This window comes from Lissotriton helveticus, chromosome 1_1, assembly GCF_964261635.1.
Source record: "Lissotriton helveticus chromosome 1_1, aLisHel1.1, whole genome shotgun sequence".
NCBI lineage: Eukaryota > Metazoa > Chordata > Amphibia > Caudata > Salamandridae > Lissotriton > Lissotriton helveticus.
In genome coordinates this window covers 1,600,386,777-1,600,394,276 of record NC_136057.1, presented here as the reverse complement: position 1 = coordinate 1,600,394,276, position 7,500 = coordinate 1,600,386,777, and positions in this window count along the sequence as shown.

Below are 7,500 nucleotides of genomic sequence, written 5' to 3'. Positions count from 1 at the left end.
GCGTACGTGGTTGTCCGACAGATTCGGGCAGATGTGCTTTTACGAACCGGATCGGAATCGGCCCAAATAATAATAATAATAATAATAATCCACATTTGTAAGGCGCACAATCACCCGTAAGGGTCTCTAGGCGCTAGGGGCCGTTGGGAAGATTAAGCAAGCTATTGCCCAGAGTCACATGGTGCTGGGCTAATCTGCCGCCGGTGCCGGGGATCGAACCGTGATCCCCAGATTCCAGAGTCAGCCGCCCTAGCCGCGGCGCCAGCTATTTCCCAGAGTCACGTGGTGCTGGGCTAATCTGCGGCCGGTGCCGGGGATCGAACCCTGATCTCTGGGATGCTCGAGGGTTACTACGCGCTCTACAAAAACCTTAAATAAAAAAATCTCCAGATTCCGGAGTCAGCCGCCCTAGCCGCGGCGCCAGCTATTTCCCAGAGTCACCTGGTGCTGGGCTAATCTGCGGCCGGTGCCGGGGATCGAACCGTGATCTCCAGATTCCGGAGTCAGCCTCCCTAGCCGCGGCGCCAGCTATTTCCCAGAGTCACGTGGTGCTGGGCTAATCTGCGGCCGGTGCCGGGGATCGAACCCTGATCTCTGGGATGCTCGAGGGTTACTACGCGCTCTACAAAAACCTTAAATAAAAAAATCTCCAGATTCCGGAGTCAGCCGCCCTAGCCGCGGCGCCAGCTATTTCCCAGAGTCACCTGGTGCTGGGCTAATCTGCCGCCGGTGCCGGGGATCGAACCGTGATCCCCAGATGGGGATATCCCAAAAATCTGGCATGGATACGGCCCGCCAGGACTGGTTTGGGCACCCCTGATATAGAGGCAGTCAACGCGAAATCTGCTGGGTTCGATTCCGATCCGTGTCAGAAGGACCGTAGGGCTTGGGAGTCCGTACAACAGGGGTGCCCAAACCTGTCCTGGCGGGCCGTATCCATGCCAGATTTTTGGGATATCCCCATCTGGTGATCACGGTTCGATCCCCGGCGCCGGCGGCAGATCAGAGTGCCCAGGACGGGGTCCATGTGACCCGGGCAGTCCTATCCCCTGGGTGTACGTGGTTGTCCGACATGTCGGTCGTATTTGCTTTTACGTACCGGATCGGAATCGGCCCCCATAAAATCGTACGTAAAGTATATAGCAAATCAACCTGAAATCTGCTGGGTCAGAAAGGGCTCGATTCCGATCCGTGTCGGAAGGTTAGGAGTCCGTACGAATTTGTCGGGACGGCATGGCAGAGTGCCCGGGACGGGCTCCATGCGTCCCGGGCATTCGTCCCCCGGGCGTCCGGGGCTACATCCAGGCTGACGGTATGGCAGAGTGCCCGGGTCGGGCTCCATGGTTTTCACGGTGGTCCTCCCCTGGGTGTCAGGGGGCTCCTGGCCGACGGCATGGAAAAGTACCCAGGACGGGCTCCATGCGTCCCGGGCATTTGTCCCCCGGGCGTCCGGGGCTCCATCCAGGCCGACGGCATGGCAGAGTGCCCGGGTCGGGCTCCATGGTTTCCAGGGTGGTCCTCCCCAGGGTGTCGGGGCGCTCCATGCCGAAGGCATGGAAAAGTGCCCAGGACGGGCTCCATGCGTCCCGGGCATTTGTCCCCCGGGCGTCCGGGGCTCCATCCAGGCTGACGGCATGGCAGAGTGCCCGGGTCGGGCTCCATGGCTTTCACGGTGGTCCTCCCCTGGGTGTCTGGGGGCTCCAGGCCGAAGGCATGGAAAAGTGCCCAGGACGGGCTCCATGCATCCCGGGCACGGGCACGGGGACGGGGACAGGGTCGGGAGAGTCCAGGCGGCTTCACTTCCGTGTCCAGCCATCTGATCGCCCAGATTCCCTCGGCCATCTGGTCGCCCGGATCCCCTCGGGCATCTGGTCGCCCGCAACGCTTTCCTATGGGGCGACCAGATGGCCGAACTTCCCTGGAAGTCCCGATGAGGTGCCATTCGCCGCCCGGATCCCAGCGAGGGCTCCAGGAGGTTGGGTACATTCGCGCCTTGGGTCCCCTCTGTCACCTCGCGTGCACAGATTACAAGAAAAGGGGGTAATTTTCCTCCGGATTACTAGGGAGAAGGGTACGCCCGGACACCCCTCCGAGGCTGGTGGTTCTCTGCCATGGGGACCAGATGGGCTATGCCTGGGCAACACCTCCCTAGGCCACCCGGGGCTTCCTTCCTCCAGGCCAACTGCATGTCAAATTGCCCAGGACGGGCTCCATGGCTCCTGGGCAGTCGTCCCCCGGGCGTCCGGGGCTCCATCCAGGCTGACGGCATTGAAAAGTGCCCAGGACGGGCTCCATGCGTCCCGGGCATTCGTCCCCTGGGCGTCCGGGGCTCCATCTAGGCTGACGGTATGGCAGAGTGCCCGGGTCGGGCTCCATGGCTTTCACGGTGGTCCTCCCCTGGGTGTCTGGGGGCTCCAGGCCGAAGGCATGGAAAAGTGCCCAGGACGGGCTCCATGCATCCCGGGCACGGGCACGGGGACGGGGACAGGGTCGGGAGAGTCCAGGCGGCTTCACTTCCGTGTCCAGCCATCTGATCGCCCAGATTCCCTCGGCCATCTGGTCGCCCGGATCCCCTCGGGCATCTGGTCGCCCGCAACGCTTTCCTATGGGGCGACCAGATGGCCGAACTTCCCTGGAAGTCCCGATGAGGTGCCATTCGCCGCCTGGATCCCAGCGAGGGCTCCAGGAGGTTGGGTACATTCGCGCCTTGGGTCCCCTCTGTCACCTCGCGTGCACAGATTACAAGAAAAGGGGGTAATTTTCCTCCGGATTACTAGGGAGAAGGGTACGCCCGGACACCCCTCCGAGGCTGGTGGTTCTCTGCCATGGGGACCAGATGGGCTATGCCTGGGCAACACCTCCCTAGGCCACCCGGGGCTTCCTTCCTCCAGGCCAACTGCATGTCAAATTGCCCAGGACGGGCTCCATGGCTCCTGGGCAGTCGTCCCCCGGGCGTCCGGGGCTCCATCCAGGCTGACGGCATTGAAAAGTGCCCAGGACGGGCTCCATGCGTCCCGGGCATTCGTCCCCTGGGCGTCCGGGGCTCCATCTAGGCTGACGGTATGGCAGAGTGCCCGGGTCGGGCTCCATGGCTTTCACGGTGGTCCTCCCCTGGGTGTCTGGGGGCTCCAGGCCGAAGGCATGGAAAAGTGCCCAGGACGGGCTCCATGCATCCCGGGCACGGGCACGGGGACGGGGACAGGGTCGGGAGAGTCCAGGCGGCTTCACTTCCGTGTCCAGCCATCTGATCGCCCAGATTCCCTCGGCCATCTGGTCGCCCGGATCCCCTCGGGCATCTGGTCGCCCGCAACGCTTTCCTATGGGGCGACCAGATGGCCGAACTTCCCTGGAAGTCCCGATGAGGTGCCATTCGCCGCCCGGATCCCAGCGAGGGCTCCAGGAGGTTGGGTACATTCGCGCCTTGGGTCCCCTCTGTCACCTCGCGTGCACAGATTACAAGAAAAGGGGGTAATTTTCCTCCGGATTACTAGGGAGAAGGGTACGCCCGGACACCCCTCCGAGGCTGGTGGTTCTCTGCCATGGGGACCAGATGGGCTATGCCTGGGCAACACCTCCCTAGGCCACCCGGGGCTTCCTTCCTCCAGGCCAACTGCATGTCAAATTGCCCAGGACGGGCTCCATGGCTCCTGGGCAGTCGTCCCCCGGGCGTCCGGGGCTCCATCCAGGCTGACGGCATTGAAAAGTGCCCAGGACGGGCTCCATGCGTCCCGGGCATTCGTCCCCTGGGCGTCCGGGGCTCCATCTAGGCTGACGGTATGGCAGAGTGCCCGGGTCGGGCTCCATGGTTTTCACGGTGGTCCTCCCCTGGGTGTCTGGGGGCTCCAGGCCGAAGGCATGGAAAAGTGCCCAGGACGGGCTCCATGCGTCCCGGGCATTCGTCCCCCGGGCGTCCGGGGCACCCATCTCCATGAGGCCAACGGCATTGGCAAAGTACCCAGGACGGGCTCCATGGGTCCCGGGCAGACCTCCCCCCGGGCGTCCGGGGCTCCCACCTCCAGGCCGACGGAATGTCAAAGTACCCAGGACGGGCTCCATGGGTCCCGGGCAGCTTCCCCCGGGGCGTCCGGGGCACCCACCTCCAGGCCGACGGCATGTCAAAGTACCCAGGACGGGCTCCACGGGTCCCGGGCATTCCTCCCCCAGGTCGTCCGGGCCCTAGAGCTCCGGTGGTCCAACCTGCGCCTGAGGCCCAGCCGGGGTCCAAGAGCCCTGCCTTGCGTGGGCAGGCAGTCAGGAACCCTACCGCGAAGGCTTGGGATGGATGGGGAGCTGGGAGTCCTTTCGATCCCGGCCCTCTGGTCGCCCGCGATGCTTTCCAATGGGGCGACCAGATGGCCGGGCTTCCCTGGAAGTCCCGATGAGGTGCCATTCGGCTCCTGGATCCCAGCTAGGGCTCCATGAGGTCGGGTTCTTTTACGCCTTGGGTCCCCTCTGTCACCTCGCGTGCACGGATTGCAAGAAAGGGGGGTAATTTCCCTCCGGATTACTAGGGGCAGGGTACGCCCGGACACCTCTCCAGGGCTGGTGGTTCTCTGCCCGGGGGACCAGATGAGATATGCCTGGGCAACACCTCTCCCGGGCGTCTGGGGGCTCCATTCTCCGGGCCAACGGCATGGCTCAATGCCCAGGACGGGCTCCACGTGTCCCGGACAGACCTCCCCTGGGCGTCCGGGGCACCCATCTCCATGAGGCCAACGGGATGGCAAAGTACCCGGGAAGGGCTCCACGGGTCCCGGGCAGCCTTCCCCCGGGCGTCCGGGGCTCCCACCTTTAGGCCGACGGCATGTCACACTGCCCAGGACGGGCTCCATGGGCCCCGGACAGACCTCCCCCGGGCGTCCGGGGCACCCATCTCCAGGAGGCCAACGGGATGGCAAAGTACCCGGGAAGGGCTCCACGGGTCCCGGGCAGCCTTCCCCCGCTCGTCCGGGGCTCCCACCTCCAGGCCGACGGCATGTCACAGTGCCCAGGACGGGCCCCATGGGCCCCGGACAGCCCTCCCCCCGGGCGTTCGGGGCACATATCTCCAGGAGGCCAACGGCGTTGCAAAGTACCCGGAAAGGACTCCACGGGTACCGGGCAGTCCTCCCCCCGGGCGTCCGGGGCACCCATCTCCATGAGGCCAACGGCATTGGCAAAGTACCCGGGAGGGGCTCCACGGGTCCCGGGCAGGCCTCCCCCGGGCGTCCAGGGCACCCACCTCAAGGCCGACGGCATGTAAAAGTGCCCAGGACGGGCTCCATGGGTCCCGGGCAGCCCACCCCCGGGCATCCGGGGCACCCATCTCCAGGAGGCCAACGGCGTTGCAAAGTACCCGGGAAGGGCTCCACGGGTACCGGGCAGTCCTCCCCCGGGCGTCCGGGGGCTCCCTTCTCCAGGCCGACGGCATGGTTCAATGCCCAGGACGGGACGTCAAGTGGCCAGGACGGGCTCCATGCGTCCCGGGCATTCGTCCCGGGACGGGGACGGGGTGGGGAAGAGTCCAGGCGGCTTCACCTCCATGCCCAGCCATCTGGTCGCCCGGATTCCCTCGGCCATCTGGTCGCCCGGATCCCCTCGGGCATCTGGTCGCCCGCAACGCTTTCCTATGGGGGGGACCAGATGGCCGAACTTCCCTGGAAGTCTTAATGAGGTGCCATTCGCCTCCCGGATCCCAGCGAGGGCTCCATGAGGTCGGGTTCTTTCACGCCTTGGGTCCCCTCTGTCACCTCGCGTGCACAGATTGCAAGAAAGGGGGGTAATTTGCCTCCGGATTACTATGGGGCAGGGTATGCCCGGACACCCCTCCAGGGTTGGTGGTTCTCTGCCATGGGGACCAGATGGGATATGCCTGGGCAACACCTCCCTAGGCCACCCGGAGCTTCCTTCCTCCAGGCCAACTGCATGTCAAATTGCCCAGGACGGGCTCCATGGCTCTTGGGCAGTCGTCCCCCGGGCGTCCGGTGCTCCATCCAGGCCGACGGCATGGCAGAGTGCCCGGGACAGGCTCCATGCGTCCCGGGCCTTCGCCCCCCCGGGCGTCCGGGGCTCCATCCAGGCTGACGGCATGGCAGAGTGCCCAGGACGGGCTCCACGGGCCCCGGTCATCCGGGGCACCCTTCCCCGGGCCAGCGGCATGTCAGAGTGCCCAGGACCAGTTCCACGGGTCCCGGGCAGTCCTCCCCCGGGCGTCCGGGGCTCCCTTCCCCGGGCCAAAGCATTTCAGAGTGCCCAGGACGGGCTCCACGGGTTCCGGGCGTCCAGGTCTCCCTTCCCCGGGCCAACGGCTTGTCAGAGTGCCCAGGACGGGCTCCACGGGCCCCGGGCATCCGGGGCACCCTTCCCCGGGCCAGCGGCATGTCAGAGTGCCCAGGACGAGTTCCACGGGTCCCGGGCAGTCCTCCCCCCCGGGTGTCCGGGGCTCCCTTCCCCGGGCCAAAGCATTTCAGAGTGCCCAGGACGGGCTCCACGGGTCCCGGACGTCCGGGGCTCCCTTCCCCGGGCCAACGGCATACAGGAGTGCCCAGGACGGGCTCCACGGGTCCCGGACGTCCGGGGCTCCCTTCCCCGGGCCAACGGCATACAGGAGTGCCGAGGACGGGCTCCACAGGTCCCGGTCGTCTGGGGCTCCCTTCCCCGGGCCAACGGCTTGTCAGAGTGCCAAGGACGGGCTCCACGGGTCCCGGTCGTCTGGGGTCCCTCCCCCGGGCCAACAGCAGGTCAGAGTGCCCAGGACGGGCTCCACGGGTCCCGGGCAGCCCACCCCCCGGGCGTTCGGGGCACCCATCTCCAGGAGGCCAACGGCGTTGCAAAGTACCCGGGAAGGGCTCCACGGGTACCGGGCAGTCCTCCCCCGGGCGTCCGGGGCTCCCTTCTCCAGGCCAACGGCATGGTTCAATGCCCAGGACGGGCTCCATGTGTCCCAGACAGACCTCCCCCGGGCGTCCGGGGCACCCATCTCCAGGCCAACGGCATGGCTCAATGCCCAGGACGGGCTCCATGGGTCCGGGGAGGCGTCCCATGCGCCTCCGGGCTTGGGAGCCCCGGCTGGGTCCAGGGGCCCGGGCGGGCCCCGGGTCGGGTGCTCCGGCCCTGGTCCCTGTCTCCCAGCCTACCGCACTGCCAAGGGCCTAGGAATGGGTTCCGTTGTTCCCGGGGAGCCTCCCCTTGCTTGGCTGGGTTCAGGAGCAGTGGCTAGGGCCCCTGAGGGCCCGGGGAGGGCGGCCTCCCCACCCCGGGCTCTGTCCTTGGTCCTGCTGCGTGGCAGGGTGCCCGGGACGGGGTCCGGAGGGACCGGGGAGGCGTCCCATGCACCTCCGGGCTTGGGAGCCCCGGCTCGGTCCAGGGGCCCGGGCGGGCCCCGGGTCGGGTGCTCCGGCCCTGGTCCCTGTCTCCCAGCCTACCGCACTGCCAAGGGCCTAGGAATGGGTTCCGTTGTTCCCGGGAGCCTCCCCTTGCTTGGCTGGGTTCAGGAGCAGTGGCTAGGGCCCCTGAGGGCCC